Here is a 24723-nt window from a genome sequence, read left to right on the forward strand (position 1 = left end):
TTCTTCTGACCCCCTACAACACTGCAGGTCTCCAGGGGCGGACTGACAACTCATGGGGCCCCCGGGCATTAGGAGATCATGGGGCCCCTGTATCCTTGCCCAAACTCAAAAAAGCCTATGATAAAGGTACCAGGGGCATCTCATGTGGCCCCCTACTGACCCCCTGGGCAATAGGGGATCATGGGACCCCTGTGTCCTTGCCCAAACCCAAAAAGCCTATAAAAAAGGTACCAGGGGTATCTCATGGGGCCCCCCACTGACCCTGGGCCCTCGGGCAGTGCCCGAGTTTTCAAATGGTCAGTCCACCCCTGCAGGTCTCATCACTTTTGCAACAGGTCAGAAAGGAACCCCAACATACATATGGGGACACGGACATCCAAGACTCCTGGTAATGTTGAATGCCAGTTTGGCTTTCTAATGCTTCAGCTCTGAATTGGAGGGAAGTTAGAAGACACGGGCCTGCGTATATACACTGTTTTTTTTTTATTGTAGAAGAGCAAAGCTTTTAAATCTTCACGGACCTGACAGGGTCTCTTTAATATAAGCACATCTAGCCGCTGTAATGTAATCGTGGCAGAGATATGCCCGTCCTCTGACAAAGAGCCATCAGTCTTTATCCTGTGCCAATGAACACCACTTCCAGGAAATCAATAAAACTTCTGTTGCAGGATGTTTATTGCCGCTGACATCAATAACTTGTAGAGATTTTTCTTTTATGCCTTCGGTCAGCCTGTAATGATATTTTGTAGTTATAAACAAATATAAATATGTATGCAAGTCCAACAAGTGTATCATCTGTCAACAACGGAGGAAAAGAAGAACCTGCACCCCCCTTCATTTTAGTTCTTTCCAGATTTAGGAACCGCTACAATTAAATTAATTTAAACTCTAAAATCCATATCTTGTCATTTCTGGGTGGTCTCTAGAAGTCATATTCCATCCTGGGACCCCTGGAAATGACAAAAATGTAGGCTGAACTCCAGTCACACCATCAGTCTTGCACAATTGCACAGGCTCCTGCCCTGCACTCAGATAGCTTACTTTGATTTCATTGTACATTGTGAGCTTCTGTTTTTGTTTTTTTTGGTTTTTAGGCTGTTTGTAGCTGGTGGTCCTGACAAACGCCACCATCAAACCCGCCCCGCAGGCCAGAGTACTTGGTGTCATTCTGGACTCCAACCTATCATTCCAGCCCCAAGTCCAATCTTTAACAAACTCGTGCAGACTCTGCAACATCGCCAAAATCCGCACGTTCCTATCCCCAGAAACCACTAAACAGCTCATCCACTCCCTCATCATATCACGACTCGACTACTGCAACTCCCCCCTCACTGGCCTGCCTCGCCGCTGGCTATCCCCGCTTCAGTCGATCCTGAATACGGCGGCCAGACTCATTCACCTTTCCAACCGCTCCGTTTCCGTCACCCCCCTCTGCCAATCCCTCCACTGGCTTCTGATTGCGCAATGGATCAAATTCAAAATCCTAACACTGACGTACAAAGCTGTCCACCATACTGCCCCGAACTACATCACTGACCTAATATCCAAGTACCGCCCAGCACGCACACTCCGCTCCTCACAAGATCTCCTTCTCTCTAGTTCCCTGGTCTCCTTCTCCCATGCCCGCCTCCAGGACTTCTCCAGGGTGTCACCCATCCTCTGGAACTCCCTGCCCCAACCCATCAGATTATCACCTACTCTCCTCTCCTTTAGGCGCACCCTGAAAACCCACCTCTTCAGGGAAGCCTACCCCACCCCCTGCTAACCTGCCAACCTCCTCCACTCTTCCTACCACTCCATCCCCCACAGCTATCTCCTCCTGTGCCACCATCCCCTCCCTCCTAGATTGTAAGCTCGAAAGAGCAGGGCCCTCGATCCCCTCATGTTTTACATTGTATTGTTAATGTTCTGTCACATGTTCTGTCCCCCTCTGTAATGTACAGCGCTGAGCGAACTATTGGCGCTTTATAAATACTGTATAATAATAATAATAATCTTATAGTAACAACACTCACTCACTGTACTGTATCTAAGGAGAAGCACCATGTAGGCAGGTGCAGTTAGCCACTTTGCCACTAAGTGGCTCTTTACCAGAATAGTGTCTGGTACAGTAGGTAGTGACACCAGGTGTTAGGCCCCTTTTAAGTAGAGCCCTTTCACAAGTGAAATCGGGGGTGAATCAGTACCCATATATAAGCAATATGAGGAAGGGACAAAGGGAGACTTGGGGCATGGGAGCCATAAACCCCACATTTGTGAGTATTTAGCCAACACACGTGGGCCTTGAAAAGGGCAGGAGGCCAGGTAGAGTGAACCTGTATTCAGAAGTAGCTGGCTGATAGCCATTCTGTCCCTTAAAAAGGTTAGGACTAAGGTGGATTGTAAAATTTCTTTTAAGCCAGGCTGAAGATTCCTGCATGAGGCTGCTTTCCTGGAGGGTTCCCAAGAGAGGTGTGCCAAGCTGGGAGGAGTTTGCAAAGAACACAGTCCTGTCAGTACAGAGGAGAGAATGTAGGGAGATGGCTGTGAGGTTCTGCATGTGCTTTCACCTGTAACTACTGCGGATTGTCCACTTTATGTGATTGACTGTGTATGTCGAGTGAATCCGGTCAAGTGACTGTCTTTCCATTCCCTGAACAACACCAGTAAAGTGTAGTGAAGTTATTTATTGTGTGGACATTCCTTCTCTGAGAGAAAAGTTCTATTGCCAGGAATGTTGTGAGGAGGCCTATGGCAAAGAGCAGGCCACAAGATGGTAAAGGGGTCAGCCTCACCAGGTGGAATTGTGTTCCAGTAGGGCCTTGTGTTTGGGTGCCAAAATCAACTAACCATGAAGCCCCTCTTACAAGCATATTGTCTTGGATGGTCTTCATCCACTCAGCTCCCTGCTACTGTATATGCTGTGCAGTCTGTGATATCAAATCCCCACCCCTTGTCTTGTGCAGCCAGGAAACACCGTGTAAATTATGGACTTTAAATGGATGTATTATTATTATTATTCAGGATTTATATAGCGCCAACAGTTTGCGCAGCACTTTACAATATAAGGGAGACAGTACAATTACAATACATTTCAGTACAGAAGGAATATGAGGGCCCTGATCCTTGGAGCTTACAATCTAAAGGAAAGGGGAGGTGATACAAAAGGTGATAGCTGCAGGGGATGATCTGGTGGAGGTGATTCAAGTACAGTTCTTAGGCTGAGGTGGGGTAGGCTTCCCTGAAGAAGTGAATTTTTAAAGATCGCCTAAATGCAGACAGGGTGGGGGCTGACCAGACATGCTGTGGTAGGGAGTTCCAGAGGATGGGAGAGGCTCTGGAGAAGTCCTGGAGGTGAGCATGGGAGCTAGAGAGGAGGATATCATGGGAGGAGCGGAGTAAGCGATTTGGGCGGTATCTGTGGATGAGGGTGGTGATGTAGCTAGGGGCAGTGTTGTGGATGGCTTTGTAAGCTGTGGTTAGTATTTTTAATTTTATACGTTGGGTTAGTGGAAGCCAGTGAAGGGATTGGCAGAGAGGGGCAGCAGTCGCTGATCGGTTGGTAAGGTGTATGAGTCTAGCAGCAGCATTCATAATAGACTGAAGGGGGGATAGCCTGTGTAACAGTAGACCAGTGAGGAGGGAGTTGCAGTAATCAAGGCGGGAATCAAGTAATCAAGAGAGAAAAAATTAAGTTCCTCTTATCTTTCCTCATAGTTGATCTCCTCCATGGCTCTTTTCAGTTTGGTTGCCCTTCTCTGTACTTTCTCCAGTTCCCCAATGTTCTTTTTGTGAATTGGTGCCCAAAACTGAACTGCATATTCCAGATGAGGTCTTACTAATGATTTGTACCGGGGGAAATGATATCTCTCTCTCTGGAGTCTATACCTCTTTTAATACAAGAGAGGTTTTTGCTCACTTTAGAAACCGCAGCTTGGCATTGCATGTCATTATTAAGCTTGTGATCTACCAGAACCCCCAGATCCTTCTCCACCATTGATCCCCCCCAGATCCTTCTCCGCCATTGATCCCCCCAGATCCTTCTCCACCATTGATCCCCCCAGATCCTTCTCCACCATTGATCCCCCCAGATCCTTCTCCGCCATTGATCCCCCCAGATCCTTCTCCACCATTGATCCCCCCAGATCCTTCTCCACCATTGATCCCCCAGATCCTTCTCCACCATTGATTCTCTTAATTGTACCCCCCCTCCAGTATGTATGATGTATGCACCTTACATTTATCAACATTAAACCTCATTTGCCACATAGTTGCATAATGTTGATGGGGCCCGCAATGACATTGAGTTTGGCACCCCTGCTCCAAGGGGACAATTTCCCTAGACTCCCCTTCCACTGTAGCATTAGCACAGTGCCACCTACAGGAAAGAAAATTACAGGCACCTTCCTACAAGCTCCAGAAAGTTCCAGCAGGATCAACAGGTATTAGATGTAGCAAAATGCTTTCTATGGTATACTTAACAGACCAAAGGGAAACAGAAGCAGTCAGAAGTCACTCTAGACATCTTTTGTCCAGAGGTTGAAATTTGCAAGATGACCCCTAAGAGTAGGATTCTCATGTCCATGTATATAATAATGGATTCAACCAGGATTGTAATGTTGAAGACCTGGTCTGTGCTGTCTCCTTCAACTCATCTTTGTTAAGCCTGTAATAATTCTATTCTTAACTGGACCTCAGGCATTAAATCTTAGAAAACTTCATCTATCACTTTGTGTTAGTGAAAGTGCTGCCCCTCTCTCAGACCTCAAGGATTTATTATGAGATATCCAGTTAGCGGTGATGGATCTGTAATTTGTGCCGCTATACCAGAACGGCATGTCTGGAGTCCAATGAATCTTCGCTTTTATTCCAGGCTCTTTTTCTTGTTGATCACAGGCTTTTTTTTTCTCAGCGCTGAGCTTTTCTGTCTCTTACTGTGTGACTCTGACTTTCATCCTCCATTATGTACACAAATACTCGGTCTTTCAGCGTCCTAAAATAGCGTATCTTCCATGAGCATGTATTTTAAATGATTGTTGTCATGTTTAAAGGTAAACTCCTGGCACACAAATTTGCATTAATATATATTTCTTAATAGCCAAAGAGGATAGAAACTCAAATTTATGCACCAAATGCCTTTGCAAACCTAGATAATACTATATAAAAGAAGCAGTGACATCATCACTGTGCTGTACATAGCCTGTGCAAAGAGGAGAGTTGTGGGAGGGGCTTATCAGCCCCACCCACTGTAGACTTCATGCAGAAAATGACGGGGGGGCGGAAACAAGACCAGTCAACCTTCACAAGGAGAGAGAGCAGCAGCTAGCGGTCTTTATTCCAGGACAGAAAAGTCTCACACTGGATTATTGCACAGATCTGGAAGAAATACTCAAAGCTCACCAAGATTCATGACTCTTCTATTTGGACAATCTTTGCTTATCCTGGAGTTCATCTTTAATGTAAATCTAACTCCACTCACTAAAGTGTCATTTAAGCCTTAGCATGTTCATGTAATTAATTTTTTTTAAATATTCAAGTTTTATTCAAAATATATTTGGTGGTTCTTCCATGAAGTTCCCTGTTCAGGCACTTCCTAAGAAAGGGTGGCAATGCTCGGTCACTGTTTCTGGTTTGTGCTCCTGCGTAGTCACTCTGGTTTCCAATAAAGACTACAAGTGGCCGTAGCAACATACATTACACAGTCATAGTCCACTATTGCCACTATTGTGATACCCTCCTTGAGAAATATGGTGATACCTGCCTCCAGTGCAGGGAAAAGGTCATCCGGTGCCCAGGAAAAAGATACCAAACTGTGTTCTGCCTCCCTCTGATATTGGTGCCCCCCAATTGTATTCTGCCGCTGGAATCTGTGATACAAGCACTACAGCACTGCTTCTGCCTCTCTGACGGTTGAAAGGTGTAAAAAAAAAAGATGGGTATCTGGCTGGCACCCCCTCAGAGTACCTCCACCCCTCCCCCCACTGGTGCAGACAATGGACCTCACAATAGTGCAGATCCCAGGTCGCATGGTGGGTCAGTAATGGGTGGAAGAGTTGAGGCAGGGCTCTCAGATCTGTTGAATGTACTCAATGGGATGTTGCCTCACAGCCCCCCCCCCCCCCCCCACACACACACACACACATACAGACACTGCATCCAGGTCAGATGCCTCTCCTGTCCTGTCCTGGTCCTGGTGGTCTCACAGATCTTCTCTTGCATTGTCACATTTCTACTAATGGAAGCTACAAGCAGGCCAAAATTTCCACATTGCACTGTCATTGTCCATCACAGGGGCGGACTGACAACTCATGGGGCCCCCGGGCAATAGGGGAGCATGGGGCCCCTGTGTCCTTGCCCAAACTAAAAAAAGTATATGAAAAAGGTACCAAGGGCATCTCATGGGGCCCCCTACTGACCCCGAGCCCTTGGGCAGTGCCCGTGTTTCCAAATGGTCAGTCCGCCCCTGGTCCACCATCACCACTCTCAGGATGCTGGTCCAGAGCAATGGTGTGCAGCTAATGCTGGACTGAGTGCTTGTAGACAGGAAAGTGCTGAAAGAGGTTCAAGCAGATAGGCAAAACTGAGATTTAAAAAAGAGAGAAAGGATGAAGACCACCTTCTTATCTTTTAGAGAAGGGAAGGGAAGAGAAGGGAAGGGAAGAGAAGGGAAGAGAAGTGAAGAGAAGAGACGGGAAGGGAAGAGAAGAGAAGAGAAGAAAAGGGAAGGGAAGGGAAGAGAAGAGAAGAGAAGGGAAGAGAAGAGAAGGGAAGGGAAAAAAAGGGAAGGGAAGAGAAGAGAAGAGAAGAGAAGAGAAGAGAAGGGAAGAGAAGAGAAGGGAAGGGAAGGGAAGGGAAGAGAAGAGAAGAGAAGAGAAGAGAAGGGAAGGGAAGAGAAGGGAAGAGAAGGGAAGAGAAGGGAAGAGAAGGGAAGGGAAGAGAAGGGAAGAGAAGGGAAGAGAAGGGAAGAGAAGGGAAGAGAAGGGAAGGGAAGAGAAGGGAAGGGAAGAGAAGGGAAGGGAAGGAAAGAGAAGAGAAGAGAAGAGAAGAGAAGAGAAAGGAAGTGAAGAGAAGGGAAAAGAAGGGAAGGGAAGAGAAGGGAAGAGAAGGGAAGGGAAGAGAAGGGAAGGGAAAAGAAGGGAAGAGAAGGGAAGGGAAGAGAAGGGAAGGGAAGGGAAGAGAAGGAGATGGCCTGTAATCTAGCAGAGAAGAACTCAGGCAATGCAGACAACACCTTGCCATTTAGTGCAGCAGAGGCTTCGTTGTCAGGTCACTACAGGAAGTTGGGAGCTTTCTGGATTTCCAGCAGATCAACAGTTATTTTTTTCTGTACTGCAGAATTTTTAAAAGGGGAAAAACATAGGGGAAATTTACATGCAGCACAGGAACATACTAAACATTTTATTTTTGCCCGCACATACACTTTAAATGGCCTCTGCCTTTTGACTGTTTCAGTTTGACATACCTCCAATTTATAAATATCAATTTGTGACATTGATTTAAAAATCCACTTAAAAAACATTAACAGGAGGATTTTATTAAAACTTACCTTCCAATTTTCCGTTGGTACTAAAAGGATCCCCACAGCTCAGTTCACTGATACTAAACGGCATCTAATTGGCATCTACTCCGTCATCCTATGAACCAGAAAACACTGGGAATCATCATTGCTGTACAAATGGGCCTAAAGAGGCGATCTTCAACCCCAATACGTTCTGCTCGAGCTGCTGCATAATGTGCAAAATGTAAAAATGGCTCGGCGGTGTTTTTTATGGGAAGAGGGATCGGAATGGGGTCACCATAACTTTGTACAATATGAATTACTTAATAGAAATTATTCATGCATGAAAGGCAAAGAGGCATACATCACACACACATAGGAGACCAGGATGCTCAATCAGAGCCTCTTCCCTTTTTTTAATATAAAGGGATTTTCAGACTTCAATATGAAATCAGCAAAGGGTAAAGAGATAATATTCAGAGCTGTCCATCTAAACAGCCGTAGATGTTCACTATATTAAAGGGTAACTATCAAGCATTTTCAGTATGCATACATTTTAAGTTAATATAGTAATGATGACTTAAAAAGTCATTTCAGTGAAGTTTTCCAATTTTTGTATGCTTGCCGTAACATTTATATATATTCTCTGTTTTGTGGATAGTAGTAATGGCTTCTTCTTCATCCAACCAGTGCCGTGGATTCATACAGCCAGTACCATGAATTATTCCATTCAGCAATTGCCATGGGTGTCTTCATCCAGCCAGTACTATAAATTATTTTATCCAGAGGATTCAATGGGCTCCTCCACCCAGCCCATACCATAGATTAACCTAATCCAGCCTATACCATGGATTCCTGCATAGTACCCTGGATTCCCCCATCCAACCAGTATTGTAGATCCATTTATCCATAGATTTCTCCATCTAGCTAGTATAATTAACTCTTCCATGTAGCCAATGCCATGTATTCATCTATCTAGTCAATACATAGATCCCTCCATCCAAACAGTATTCTTCTTTGCAGAGAGAACACTAGATTCTTCTGTCCAGACAGCATAATGGATTCCTCTATCCAGAAAGTATCATCGATTCCCCCTTCAGTTAATACAATAAATTCCTCAATCCAGATAGTATAAGGGATTCTTCTATACAACCAGTATCATAGATCCCTCCTTCCAGCCACTACCATAAATTCCCCCGTTTTGTCTATGACGAAACGTGTCAGGTTGGGCTTACAGGAGTGATGTCATTACATACTGCAAAGTGATTGGTTCACTGGAGAAACCTGGAGCAGCCAACGGGAAAACTGTACATTCTGCTTGTGATGAGCTGTTTGGCCAATACCGGCCTCAATATAATGTGAATGTAGATCTTTTATTTGCTCAATAGATATGTTTTATATGGTTTTACACTATGGTATGGTCCCGTGTCTTATACCTTTGAGAGATACTGAGAGTCACTGTGGATCCTGTTTGCTCTAAGAGTAATGGTCTATGATATCTGGTAAGCTGCTTATCTCTTCTGCAATTCTCAATGGCACTGGGTGATTGTAAGAAGCTCTTTTAGCACTGCACTTCTTTTGGAGGAGTTTTTACGTCAGTGGATAATTTTTTGTTTTGGGGATTATACAGGGTGCAGCAACATAACTTCCTTTTTTGAAATGCGTGCCATTCAGGCTGTAGCGGCCATAGCGGGTCAGGAGTGGTCTCAGGCGACAGGCGTAATTCTAAAGTTTTTGTTCTCTTCCAGGTCAATCATCATCATGCGTTGGAACAGAGAACAGCGTGCGTTTGCCGTAGAGGCCTACTTTTCGAACGGATTTCCATGACTTGAGGAATTGGACTTAGGGGACATTTGGTTCCAACAGGACGGAGCAACGGCTCACACTTCAAGAGCATCAATGGCTGTTTTAAGGGAACACTTCCCGGAGCACCTCATCTCAATAAGGGGCGATTTGGAGTGGCCAGCCCGCTCCCTCGATTTGGCCCCTTGCAACTTTTTTTTGTGAGGTTTTTTGAAATCCCGCGTTTATGTAAACCGTCCAAGGACCCTACAAGACCTGAAGGCCAACATCTGCGCAGAAATTGCCAACATACCCGCTGCTATGCTGGTAAGGATCATGAAAACGCCAGAAATTGGCTTATTCTGTGTATGGACAATGGGGGGCGTCACCTACCTGATATGATTTTCAAAACTGTGTAAAACAGAACTTTAGATATGTACCTACATTATTAAAGACAATAAAAACAATTCTGATTCATAAAATGGGTTTTATTGCATTTTGAAAAAAGGAAGTTATGTTGCCACACCCTGTACATACAGTATGTTGTAATAGCACTGTATGATGTTTTATTGTTTCATGAATGAATTTAATTTTGACACTTAATTGATAATTAAATTTTTTATATTGTATTATATAAAAAGTACTTCAGGGTCTAGCACTGCACCATAACATAATATTGACTACCATAAATTGATCCATCCAGTCATTACTATGGATTCCTCCACCCAACCAGCAGTATAGTTTCCTCCATCCAGACAGAATCATGGCTTCCTCCATTCATCCAGTACCATTATCACCATAGGTTCCACCATCCAGCCAGTACCATATATTACTCCATATGGACAGTAGCACACAAAACATTGAACACCAAAGATTTTTCAAACCAGACAATACCATAGATTCATACATCAAGTCAATACCATTAATTCCTCAATCAAGCCAGCATCATACATCCCATATATTCATCTGTCAAGTCACTAAAATTAATTTCAGTTTCCAGCCAGCACCATAGGTTCCTTCTTCCAGCCAGTACCATGTATTCCTCCATCCAGAAAGTATCTTGGATTCCTCCATTCCTTCATCCAGCCAGTACCATGGATTCCTATTTCTAGAGAGTATCATGGATTCTTCCACGTAAACAGTACTATGGATTCCTCCATCCAGCCAGTACCATAGATTCTTCCATCCAGCCAATACCATGAATCCCTACATCCAGACAATACCATGGATTCCTCCATCCAGCTAGTACCATAGATTCTTCCATACAGTCAATACCATGGATTCCTCCATCCAGATAGTACCATGGATTCCTCCATCCAGACAATACCATGGATTCCTCCAGCCAGCTAGTACCAAAGATTCTTCCATACAGTCAATACCATGGATTCCTCTCTCCAGATAGTACCATGGATTCCTCCATCCAGACAGTACTATATATTCTCCATCAAGCTAGTGCCATAGATTCTTCAATCCAACCAGTGCCAAGGATCCCTCTATCTAGAGATCATCATCACGGATTCTTCCATGTAAACAGTACCATAGATCCTGCATTGAAATACTACCATATATTTTTCCATCCAGCAAATACCACGGATTACCCCATCCAGACAGTACCATAGATTTCCCCATCCAGCCAGTACCATAGATTCCTCCGCCCAGCCCAATACCATGGATTCCTCCATCCAGCTAACACCATGGTTTCTTCCATCCAACCAACACCGTGGATTCTTCCATCCAGCCAATACCATGGATTCCTACATTCAGCCAACACCATGGATTCCTCTACCCAGACAGTACCATAGATTCCTCCATCCTGCCAGCACCATGGATTTCTCTATCCAAAGAGAATCATGGATCCCCCCATCCACCCAGTATCAGATTCCCTACCCAACCTATTTCATCCAGACAGTTAATGAGCAGTCAGCTGATCAAGGGAGCAGTTAGGTCTAAAAAGGAAGTAATAACACTGAGCCAGGAAGTAACAGAGATATCTCTAGATTTGTGCATAATGGAAAAAATTAGTTAATTACAAAATTTGCTCAACAAACCTATAAATAAAACCTATATAACTGTGCATCTAGTTACAATGTATATATAGCACATTACAAAATGTACAATTCATAAGCACACATCATGGCTCCTTCCATCATGGCTATGGCATGTGTACAGCCCTATCCAACAGTATTGTTACAATTCAGGTGGGTGGCCAGGGATTTGATAAAACGAGGTTCAGCCATCTGTATTTACCTCTCTCTGGCTGCCTGTTTGAAAGAGCCCTTAGGCACATAACATGTGTTGCTGCATTCTGTTGAAAAGATGAGTTTTTAAGGGTCGCCTAAAGGTGGACAGAGTAGGAGATAGTTGGACAGATTAGGGTAGGGAGTTCCAGACGATGGGAGAAACTCTGGAGAAGTCCTGGATGTGAGCATGGGCTGGGCTGATGAGGGAGCTGGTGAGCAGAGGGTCTTGGGAGGAACAAAAAGAATGATTTGGTTGACATTTTGAGACTAGGTTAGTGATGTACAGTAGCTTGGAGCTGAGTTGTGGATGGCTTTGGAAGTTGCTAGAATTTTGAATTTAAACAGTATAGTATGGGTGTAGCGCTAAAAAATGATAAATAAATTGCCAGTACAAAATAATTATTATTGCTACAGTGGGGCAAAAAGTATTTAGTCAGCCACCAATTGTGCAAGTTCTCCCACTTACAAAGATGAGAGAGGCCTGTAATTGGCATCATAGGTAGACCTCAACTATGAGAGACAAAATAAGAAAAAAAATCCAGACAATCACATTGGCTGATTTGGAAAGAATTTATTTGCAAATTATGGTGGTAAATAAGTATTTGGTCACCTATAAACAAGCAAGATTTCTGGCTCTCACAGACCTGTACCTTCTTCTTTAAGAGGCTCCCCTGTCCTGCACTCATTACCTGTATCAATGGCACCTGTTTGAACTTGTTATCAGTATAAAAGACACCTGTCCACAACCTCAAACAGTCACACTTGCCTGGGCAACGAAGGAGTGGCTTCGCAAGAAGCATTTCAAGGTCCTGGAGTGGCCTAGCCAGTCTCCAGATCTCAACCCCATAGAAAACCTTTGGAGGGAGTTGAAAGTCCATGTTGCCCAGCGACAGCCCCAAAACATCACTGCTCTAGAGGAGATCTGCATGGAGGATGGGCCAACATACCAGCAACAGTGTGTGCCAACCTTGTGAAGACTTACAGGAAACGTCTGACCTCTGTCATTGCCAACAAAGGATATATAACAAAGTATTGAGATGAACTTTTGATATTCACCAAATACTTATTTTCCACCATAATTTGCAAATAAATTCTTTCCAAATCAGCCAAATCAGCCAATGTGATTGTCTGGATTTTTTTTTCTCATTTTGTCTCTCATAGTTGTCTACCTATGATGCCAATTACAGGCCTCTCTCATCTTTTTAAGTGGGAGAACTTGCACAATTGGTGGCTGACTAAATACTTTTTTGCCCCACTGTATACTGTTTATATTGAAGGTTTATCTTGGTACCTTTTTGTGTTTTAGCAGCTGTTTTATAGGAGCACTCACTATCTTTTATATTATATACAGTATTTTGAATTTGATTAATTGCGTGAGCAGAAGCCAATGGAGGGATCGGCAGAGAGGGCTATCAGACACTGAACGGTTGGTAAGGTGGATGGGTCAGGCAGCACCGTTCATGATGGATTGAACAGGGATAGTCTATGGAAAGGTAAAGGCATTTTATCTCTTTGGTGCCAATGGTATGCAAATATGAGGTTTCTTGGTGGCTGGGCCTTGACACAGAGAGGCCACTTATTTGCGTACCCAATGTAAATAAACATTTGCCAAGAGCAGGCACCCCCAAAACACAGAAAAGTAGCAAGTAGCGTTCGGGAGCTTTCTGGTTATGTGACCACTGTGAAGTAAAACATGAAGAAGCGCACCAACCTTGCGCATTACCTCAGTAACCAAAATTTATTTAGCAAAAGAATGGTACTCACAAACAGCGAATAAAAACAGGCATGTAAGTCCTCCCAGGGACTTCAAAGGCAAGAGGCCAGCGCGAATCCCATCATGGGTGTGGACACTCAGTACAGCTGACACGTTTCGAAGGTCATGCCTTCTTCCTCAGAGCTCTTTTTATTCGCTGTTTGTGAGTACCATTCTTCTACTAAATACATTTTGGTTACTGAGGTAATGCGCAAGGTTGGTGCGCTTCTTCTTGTTTTACTTCACAGTTCTGTTCGGGCTTCCCCAGCCTTGGTTTGGAGCTGCACGACCTTGTATGCCCTGGTGGTTGCTTTGTTGGGATTTGATCTACTCACAACCGGCCTGGGTCCCGGAGCGCAGGAGAAATTGCATTTAGTCCATTATGTGACCACTGTGACAGCCAATCAGGACTGTCACATGACCCAAAACCCTGCCTGCCTCCCAGAGTCACAAACACCTTAAAGGGCCAGAGACATCAGGAGTTATATGCCACTCCAATCCATTAAAGCAATGCCACCCCAACACACCAAGGCAGCACACCGTTCTAGCAACCTGTAGGGAACTGCATTACAAAAAAGGGTCATGTGCAATTTAAGAGACGTTAGGATGCTTTGGCAGCCCATTCATTTTGAAAATGCACAAAGTAAATGGGCCCTAAGGGATTTTAATTATAGGCATTTCTCTGCTGCACCATCAACTAATTCAGAAAACCCCTCACCCCCGATAGAAAAGTGCTTTCAGAAATGTTTCACCAATGGGAACCGATAAAATGTCCCAGTCACAGAGTGCATAAACACATACCATTAGTGTTGGATCCCTGCCCTGAATTTAAGAAGAAAAAAAAAAAAGAAAGCAAATCAATCATGCTTTAAAGCCATCATTATGGCTCTTCATTTAACAGGACAATGCTGTTTTATGCTGTCAATGTGCTCAATTAATTTACACACTCAGCATGAGAAGTCTGCCCAACATAATGAAGTACACTTTACATTCCTGTCAGGGTAACGGAACCATACTGGAAACCCACAGACTAGAATCTAAAAAAAGTTCAGAGGTGGACTGGGGGAAATTAATTAATTAATTATTTAAAAAAAAAAAAAAAAAAACTGCTTAAAGTGGAACTCAACTGAGCACCGCAAGCTGACAACGCTATTTACCTCATTTTTAATATTCAGCGCAAACCCGCCTATCCATCTATGTCTCCATGCTTTATGTTGTTGAGAAATCACTTTCAAAAGCACCTCCTAACATTTCTAGCCATGGCCATCTTATAAGGGCAATGATTTATGTAGCATTTACTTCCTGGAATCCATCTTCACTTAACTCAGGCATGCAGGCAGGAGGGTGTGCCTAACTGAGAAAGCCCCTCCTCCCATGAGGACTCCTGGGATGTATGACTTAATTTTGGCCCAGTCAAAAAACCAGGAAGCAACTGAAGAAATGTAAATTAAAAGTTTAAAACAAGTAAATATTATATTGCTTCCTATCTATTTACCAATTCTAGCAGCATAAGGATTGAGAATAGTTGACTGAGAGAGTTTAGTTCCACATTAAGGTGTATGTCAAGGCCAGGGGCGGACTGACCATTTGGAAACTTGGGCACTGCCCGAGGGCCCGGGGGTCAGTAGGGGGCCCCATGAGATGCCCCTGGTACCTTTTTCATAGGCTTTTTTGAGTTTGGGCAAGGACACAGGGGCCCCATGATCCCCTATTGCCCGGGGGCCCCATGAGTTGTCAGTCTGCCCCTGGTCAAGGCAAAATAAAGTATACGCAGTAGGTCTTCCATGTTTTATCGCTTTAACCTCTTGCTGCCCATGTAACTAGTGATGAGCTGAATGTTCCTTGGTTCAGTCACATTTCGGCTAACATGGCTAAGGTTCGGGTGCTGAATATGAATGCCATTGGAGTCTTTGGGAGCCAAATTTTTAAAAACTGTTTTACCATTTTTGAGTTTAGAGACCATGGAAGGGATTGTCAAATAAATGTTGTGGGGGGCTGGGCACTGCCACAGGGACATGTACCAAAGTAAAAAATAAAAAAAGTTTAAACATTCTGTTTGGTGTAGAGCAATGATTCTATATTGCTTAACAAGAACCATTAAAAAAACCTCCTTCCTCCTGCTGGTGACCCCTCTAGTGACATAAAGATCTATATAGAGGAATCAGGACCTCCTTCCTCCTGATGGTGATCCCTCTAGTGATATAAAGATCTATACAGAGGAATCAGGACCTCCTTCCTCCTACTGGTGATCCCTCTAGTGATATAAAGATCTATACAGAGGAATCAGGACCTCCTTCCTTCTGCTGGTGACCCCTCTAGTGATATAAAGATCTATATAGAGGAATCAGGACCTCCTGCCGGTGACCCCTCTAGTGATATAAAGATCTATATAGAGGAATCAGGACCTCCTTCCTCTTGCCAGAGATCCCTCTAGTGATGTAAAGATCTATAAAGAGGAATCAGGACCTCCTTCCTCCTGCTGGTGACCTCTCTAGTGATATAAAGATCTATATAGAGGAATCAGGACCTCCATCCTCCTGCTGGTGACCCTTCTAGTGATATAAAGATCTATATAGAGGAATCAGGACCTCCTTCATCCTGCTGTCGACTCCTCTAATGATATAAGATCTATAAAGAGGAATCAGGACCTCCTTCCTCCCTCTTTTGAACCCTCTAGTGATATAAGATCTATTTAGAGGAATCAGGACCTCCTTCCTCCCTCTTTTGACCCCTCTAGTGATATAAGATCTATTTAGAGGAATCAGGACCTCCTTTCCCCTGCTGGTGATCCTTCTAGTAATATAAAGATCTATATAGAAAAATCAGGACCTCCTTCCTCCTGCTGATGATCCCTCTAGTGATATAAAGATCTATATAGAGGAATCAGGACCTCCTTTCCCCTGCTGGTGATCCTTCTAGTAATATAAAGATCTATATAGAAAAATCAGGACCTCCTTCCTCCTGCTGGTGATCCCTCTAGTGATATAAAGATCTATATAGAGGAATCAGGACCTTCTGCCGATGACCCCTCTAGTGATATAAAGATCTATATAGAGGAATCAGGACCTCCTTCCTCCTGCCGGTGACCCCTCTAGTGATATAAAGATCTATATAGAGGAATCAGGACCTCCTTCCTCCTGCTGGTGATCCCTCTAGTGATATAAAGATCTATATAGAGGAATCAGGACCTCCTTCCTCCTGCTGGAGATCCCTCTAGTGATATAAAGATCTATACAGAGGAATCAGGACCTCCTTCCTCCTGCTGGTGACCCCTCTAGTGATATAAAGATCTATATAGGGGAATCAGGACCTCCTTCCTCCTGCTTGTGACCCCTCTAGTGATATAAAGATCTATATAGAAAAATCAGGACCTCCTTCCTCTTGCTGGTGACCCCTCTAGTGATATAAAGATCTATATAGAGGAATAAGGATCTTCTTCCTCCTGCCGGTGACTGCTCTAGTGATTATATTTGCTTTCCCCACTGCCTGGCCACACTCTTTGCTCATTTTACAATCATCTGAAATAAGTACCCCCAAATCCTTTTCCTCTGAAGTGCTGGCCAACACTGTACCCCCAATGTTTTACTCTCTCAAGGGATTCTTCTTCCCTAGGTGCATTATTTTACATTTAGAAACATTGAACTGCAATTTCCACTTTTTTACCAATCTTCCAGCAATGCCAAACCATGTTCCATAGGCACTCCCACCAAAAACCTAATTTCAACATCCATCTGGTGTGTGTCAAATGAAGACTGATTTCAGATATTAGGACTAGCAGAAAAAAACATTACTTCATGTCCTTAGAAGGAATACATAAGCCAACCATCTTCCAGCAATGCCAAATCATGTTCCATATCACACCTCCAGGGATATCAATCCTGTTGCACACCTAACAAGGAACAAGGAGGGCTAGGACTGAACTAACTAGCACTAAAAACAGGAGGGGAGGACAGACAGCAATACCAAATCACATAAGTAAACCAGCTGTAGTGGCCCTAAACCCCCATTAGATGTCACATAATGATCTGATGCAGTTCAATGCAAAACAAAATAATTACACAAGTATAGCACATAGGCACTCCCACCAAAAACCTAATTTCAACATCCATCTGGTGTGTGTTAAATGAAGACTAATTTCAGATATTAGGACTAGCAGAAAAAAAAATGACTTCATGTCCTTAGAAGGAATACATAAGCCAACCAAAGTTTATTTTTTTCTTTTGCTTTTTAAATATATTTGCCAGTAGTTCTTTAAAGCAGGACCCGTGTCACCTTCACACTTTACAGTGGAATGTAAAAGCCTTCCTGGTAATAATATACTATCTCCAATGTCTCCTTGTTACTGCTGCTAACATTTTAAAAGTACAGCGGTGACTATGAAGAAGACAAGGATTTATGTGCTGAAAACGCGTAAGTGTGACAGTGCTCTGCGTTCCCTTGAGATGACTGCTCACAGCTCATTTAAGCCGTGACCTGCTTATTCCTCTGGCATATTTGTATTTTTGACACCCCCTTTTAAAATGGAGCTCCGGAATGAAGGGCAAGGCTTTAAAAATAGACCTTTTCATACCAGGAAGAATAAAATAATACGACTCGGTATTCATTGTTACTTGAACACTTTCTTCACAAAGTGCGAAGGCTAAAAAAAAAATAAAAATCTGTAACAAGAGAGGCACAAAGGCTGCCATTGCTGAGTTATCCCTGTGAAGATGCCAGTTGCCCGGTTTGTCAGGCTGATTCCTTAAAAGACGTCGGTTGGAAATGTTGAATCCAGAGTCTGGTAGATCTCACAGCATGGAGGAAAATCTACATTTGGCTTTGAAACATGTAGACCAGGATCACTCTACTAGACATGTGCAGAACGAAAACATTTCGATTAGATTTGTTAAGTTACTAATTTTGTTTTGTCGCATTTGTAACGGAATTTGTTTTGTTTATTCGTTTTCAATCGGATTCAAATGACAAGGGTAGAATATACGCCTTCCAACCTAACCAAGCCTGCTAGGTCATACCCTCCACTATCCCGGCTATACAAAATACGGAAACAAGTTTCTGGAGTCAAAATGGCCATAGCAGCCTTTTATTAACCAATAAATTATTTTAACATAGATAACATAACATTCCAAATTATAAACAGATGAAAACGTGGTGGTCATTTGAGGGCCATAAACCCAACTTCAATTTTGCTGAAAACATTCTTTCAACTTAGGCCCTCAGCTGCAACAGAGCGGCTTGGGGACAATCCAACTTATCCCCACTCGCAAAACACCAGCTCAGGGATAACCCTACTGTCAGGAATGGACTTGCCAATAAAGGTGGGACTCACCTGCCTTGTGGGCTGCAGTACCAGGGCTGGCCAGCGGGTGCTCTCAGAGACTCAACCCTGCAGTCAGCCAAACACCTGAAGCTGATTACGGAGGTGTATTTAAGGGATGGCCAGACCTGCAGTCTGGGCCTTGGTGTGTGTTTCTCCATGGGCCCCTGTATCTGGTTACCTGCATTCCTGTTCCTGTTCCTGCCTGACTTGTTGCCGACCCAGCCTGATCCTGACCTCTGCTGACTTCTCCTGTTTGATCCCTGGCTTGTGACCCCAACCATTGTCTGCCTGACCCCCTGTACCTACCTGCCCGTTAGTTGCTGTACCCGGCTCGTGACCTGACTACTCTCTGCCTGCTCCTCCTGTTCCTACCTGCCCGATTGTTATTGACCCGCCCTGCCTGACTACGCTTGCATTGTATGTATTGTTATCTGTGGGTGGTTTGGTTCGTTTGCACTGTGTTTATGTTTTAGTATTGCACTGCGTTTTGTATTGTTAGTATTAATAAATTATATTGTTTATAACATATCTGAAGCCTGCGTTTCCCTGCGTCAGTTCACATACCTCTGGTCATACCCGGAGCCCTGACACCTACATATCCGCAGTGACCACCATTTTACCTATTCTGAGTTAACCCCTTGTTAACTGGAATGTACTGAGGTCCCCATACCACTGATGGTTCCCGAATCTGTCTCCATACAGAATTCTTTCCTCCTCCAAAGACCAACCACTGCCAAGGCCTCTGTGACAATCCAAACCAAAGCACAAAGGAGAAGGAGGATGGGAAGCTTCTTCTTCTTCTAAACTTCCCCCACTGGACTTCCTGAGGACAGACGCTCCTTTTCCTCCCTGGGAGACCCTCCCCAACCTCCCCCATCCAATAAGGTAAGCCTTAGGCCCCAAAACGTCCTTTCCATAATTAACCCTCTGTTGTCCCTCTATTCTCCCTAGTCATTTCGACCCTGCACTTATTTTTTTTTGCTCCGGGATTCTTTCCCAATGGATTCAAAGTATTTGAATCAAAAATATTAAATTGATCTAAACTCATTTTGAAAATAACTGGTTCTATTCTATTCGAAATTTTAATTTTGGAAGACGGCTATATTCTTTTTATTTTATTTTATTCTTATTCGAACTTTGAATTTCAAACTTCAAAAACAGGCAATGCCATTGATCCCGAAAAGACAGTGAGGTCTGTCGTTCTGTTCTTACTATCAATAAAATGTACAGGTAGCCTCTAAGAACCTTTGTGTTGCTTTCTCGTTTCATTAGTAAGAACAGCAATCGACATGTTTCGGAAGGCCAAAAAACATAAGCCTTTATCAGGGCTTTTGACAGAGACACACCCATGAGCAGATCCCCATCTGTGCCTCACAGCTGATCACAGTCCACACCCATGAGCGGACCCCTTGTCTGAGTCTCACAGTGGCTGTCCATCCATCCTTATGGGAGAGAGCTGTATTTGCACGCCATCTTGGTCTATTGAGCTGTCACAGGTTGCCCTGATGTAAGTGTGCCACATTAAAGTATTGTTGTTTTTATCACACATTCATCTGGCGCCTTGCTTTTTTCTTTTGCGTGTCCTTGAGGGATTCTCCATATCCTTGGTGAGGTGCTGTCGGAACTGTTTGTGTTTCACTCCATGGTGATCCAGCTGCCCCACTCTGATGCAGATGCATTTATGGACTATATTTTGCATTGTTTATATTTATTTATATATTTTTTGTTTTCATTTACACCTAGTCGTTTCCATTGTAGTCTATGAGCGCTGGATTTGGCTGGCTTGTTATTGTTTCAAGTAGCTATTTTACTTATCTATTTTAACAGGTTCCCACCTGGCCTAATGTAAAATAACAGGTGGGTGGGACCTCTCTCGTTTTGGGAGGATGTCATATGATGTCCTCCTATTCTTGCCCCGCATGTGCACCTCCAGGGGCATACAGTGTGGCAATCGGTGGTGCGCTGTGCCCCTCGAAAAGCACTGGATGTCTGTCATTCTGTTCTTATCGAGCTGATGATTTTGGTCTGAACATAGATTCAGACAGAATTTTGTTGGGTATTTGAACAAACACCCAAACTATTGCCTGATGGGCCCCTCCGCGTTTGACGGAAATGGTATATCTACTGCTTCCTACTGTCAGTGATCCCTATAGAAGCACCCGATGCATCTCTAGGAATTGGTGAGGTTAGCTGTCTTGCATGGAACAGGAGGAGATAACCAACCTAAGGCCTATGGCTTGGATGACTCTTAGTGAGCTACTTATACACTGCTCAAAAAAAATAAATCGAACACTTTGAAAACACATCAGGTCTCAATGGGGAAAAAGCTCATGCTGGATCTCTATACTGACATGGACGGGGTAATGTGTTAAGAATGTAAGGACGCCCCATTGTTTGATGGAGATAAAAATTATCAACCTACAGAGCGCTGAATTCAAAGACCCCCTCGAAAATCAAAGGGAGAAAATGATGCAGCAGGCGAGTCCATTTTGCTGAAATTTCATTGCAGCAACTCAGAATGGTCCTCAGTAGTTTGTATGGCCTCCACGTGCTTGATGCATGCCTGACAACATCGGGGGAGGCTCCTAATGAGATGACAGATGGTGTCCTGGGGGATTTCCTCCCAGATCTGGAACAGGGCATCACTGAGCTCCTGGACAGTCTGAGGTTAAACCCGGCGGCATCGGATAGACAGAAACATGATATCCCATGTCTTATTGGATTTAGGTCAGTCGAGTGTGGGGGCCATTCAATGGTACCAATTCCGTCATCCTCCAGGAACTGCCTGCATACTCTCACCTCATTGTCGTGCACCAAGTGGAACCCAGGACCCAAAGCACCAGTGTAGGGTCTGACAATGGGTCCAAAGATTTCATCCCGATACCTAATGGCAGTCAGGGTGTCATTGTCTAGCCTGTAGAGGTCTGTGCGTCCCTCCATGGATATGCCTCCCCAGACCATCACTGACTCACCACGAAAACAGTCATGCTGAATGATGTTACAGGCAGAATAACATTCTCCAGGCTTCTCCAGACCCTTTCACATCTGTCACCTGTGCTCAGGGTGAACCTGCTCTCATCTGTGAAAAGCACAGGGCACCAGTGGTGGACCTGCCAATTCTGGTGTTCAATAGCAAATGCCAAGCTAGCTTGACAAGGTAGCACGCTTCTTCCCTTAGAGGTCTAGCGCATGCTCCAAAATGCATCGCTATGCATGCTGGTCCACACGCGTCATCACGCTGATGCCAACTTCGCGCATCAAGGTGCGTTCCAGACGCCATCTTTAGAAGACTACACATGCCGCCTGGCTCTTTCCTACATCCACGGTCTTCCGAGTGTGGATGCGACCGATACATCAGGGACACAGCCATCCTCCCACCTTTTTGAGCTTGCTTTCATTATGCAATATGTGAGTTGTTCTACATTTTTTGTTCATTAAAGTTGCCTATACTGCACTTAGAGGTTCTTCTCTTCTCTATTCCACCCTCATGAAGTCTGTTTCTGATTGTTTAGTCAGAGACATTCACACCAGTGGCCTGCTGGAGGTCAATTTGTAGGGCTCTGGCAGGGCTCATCCTGTTCCTCCTTGCACAAAGCAGCAGATACCGGTCCTGCTGATGGGTCAGGGACCTTCTACGGCCTTGTCCAGCTCTCCTAGAGTAACTGCCTGTCTCCTGGAATCTCCTCCATGCTCTTGAGACTGTGCTGGGAGACAGCAAACCTTCTGGCAATGGCACGTATTGATGTGCCATCCTGGAGGAGTTTGACTGCCTGTGCAACCTCTGTAGGGTCCAGGGATCTCCTCATACTACCAGTAGTGACACTGACCCTAGCCAAATGCAAAACTAGTGAAAAACAGTCAGAAAAGAGGAGTAGGAAAAAAATGTCAGTGGCCTCTACCTGTAAAACCATTCTTCTTTTGGGGGTCGTCTCGTTGTTGCCCATCTAGTACACCTGTTGGTAATTTCATTAATATCAAAGAGGCTGAAACTCCCTCTGCTACTTAACTGACCAGATCAATATCCCAGGAGTTTTATTGACTTGTTTTATTGACTCGGAATAAAAAGTGTTCCTTACATTTTTTTGAGCAGTGTATTTCATAAACATACAGAACTACTATAAGAAAGTGAGAGAAAATACCATAAAGCTTTCTAGTGCCACATCCTACAAAATGTGAGAAAAACTTCATCATTTTGACCTACAAGGTTACACATTGCAGTACATGTTGCTCTCCCATTAGACCAACTCCGTAATGTCATTCAGCCACACCAGTAAGTTTGAGGTTTCTTTTGATATATAATATATGTAAAAAATGGTATAAAAGTGAGCGCTCTTGAAGGGTAAGCTGCTGGACACTCAAGGTAACCAAGTGAAAACCCTAATAAAACTTCATAAAAAATAGTGCAGCGCTATGGGTATGATGTAGGTCAAAGCAAGACTAAAAGTCAAATTATCTAAACGCACAATAGCACATGTCAGTTAAAACAAGACTAAAAATCAAAATGTCTAAACGCATAATAACATATGCAATAAGTCAAGGCAAGAAAAAAATAGTTCCGTGTTTTCATTAGAGTCTTATAAAGTGCTTTTCTTGTAAAACCGTGGTGTTGTTCCAAGTAATATAGGGGGATTGTGCACTCAACAGATGCACAATAAAAATGTGCATTGAACAAAAATCCACAGAAGCTTCCTTCAGGATCTGATCTGGAATGAGGGAAGTTGTCCTCCCTCTGGATGATTGGTCTGGTCAGGGACACCTGGAATGAATCCTCCCTCTAAGTGGGTAGTGATGGTGGGAACCCTCAGGGTGGTAAGAAGATTCAATAGGCTGGAGGTCCTCTTAAGGGATAGATGGATGTAGGTCTCCTGGGTGTAGGATCTCCTTTCTCCAAAATCCTTGAAGATGTTGGATCCAGCAGGAGCTATGAATAAATAACTCCACAAGGGGGAGTATAGAACGTACTCATAGTGTAGTAGTTATGGATGTAAACATTTATTTATTAACCATGGTAAGAACAACTATAGTAGACTTAAAATCAATGCAGAGTGTGCAGCACACTGGGTGATGTAGAGTGTGCCAGCAATGTGTATGGGACTAACCGTCCAAAAAGCAAGATGGCCGCCGGGCCTCCTCGTGGCACCGGCTTAACGTCACGGCGTATTGGCCCATTCTGACGCGTTTCGTGCGCATGCACTTCTTCAGAGCCCTCTGCCTCATTGTTCCTGCTTTGAGCCTCTATTGTTCCTGCTATATGTGGGCACGATTGATGATCATTGTGAGTATTAGCTTTTATATTTGGCTTAAGTATTTGTTAATCAGTATATTTAGACCTACACAACTGCACTATTTGTTGGTGGTATTATGTGTTTCTTTTTATAGGATTTAGTTATATATTATCTGGTTTCCTGGTCTCTTGCCTATGTTCTGCATTTGGGTCTCCTATGTCCGCCACCTAGACTATTTACCACTGGTTGACGCACTCCTATGAGTAATATTTGTTTATTACATGTACTTTTCGTATCACTGTATATAATTGATAGTGAATATGTTGTCTGTTTCTTCTATATTTTATATATAGTAGTTGTCACGTACCTGATGGGAGACTGAAATGATGAGGTCGGCAGAGGGAGTCTAGGACCCAGGGGAACAAGAGTGCCAGTGGTTGTTCTTTGCAGCTCTTGCAGATGATGACCTTGGAAGGTTGACGATCCTCTGATTTTGGCACAGTAGTAGTAGACGGAGCAGGTTTTGTAGATTTCCAGGCGTGCACCAGAGCAAGGCAGGTAGTGAGGGTAAGAGACAGGAGCAGAGTCATGGAATAGCCAGGGTCATCAACAGTCGGGCAGCACGGTACAGAATCAGAAGGAAAAGCCAAGGTCAGGAGCAGAGCTGAAGTCAGGAACCAGTATCAGGAGAGCAATCAGAGTAAGGTGAGGAACAAGCCGGGTTAGCAACAAAGGAATCACACAAGAACAAGCAGGACACGGGGGAGCTGAAGTCCAGTCAGCACTGAACATGATCAGAGGCACTCCTTAACCATTTGGCGCCCGGCCTATAGCCGTTTGGCGGCCGCAAAAAATTGTGAAAATAATTTTTTTAATTTTTTCATTTTACACAAAATGATGACAAAAACTACACAACCACAACTTCAAAA

General features: G+C 43.9%; 1 long non-coding RNA gene across 1 annotated transcript; it reads right to left on the reverse strand.

Moving 5' to 3' along the window:
* Positions 1 to 460: 460 nt before the first annotated feature.
* LOC149440957 (uncharacterized) lies at positions 461 to 24633 on the reverse strand. Its single transcript, XR_016307461.1, has 3 exons — positions 24162 to 24633; positions 7526 to 7613; positions 461 to 730 (listed from the first exon to the last, which is right to left on the reverse strand). It is a non-coding gene; the product is annotated as an uncharacterized LOC149440957 (long non-coding RNA).
* Positions 24634 to 24723: the final 90 nt, after the last annotated feature.

The sequence above is a fragment of the Staurois parvus genome, unplaced genomic scaffold, assembly GCF_062004578.1.
Source record: "Staurois parvus isolate SC_StPar_1 unplaced genomic scaffold, SC_StPar_1.0 ptg001044l, whole genome shotgun sequence".
Lineage (NCBI taxonomy): Eukaryota > Metazoa > Chordata > Amphibia > Anura > Ranidae > Staurois > Staurois parvus.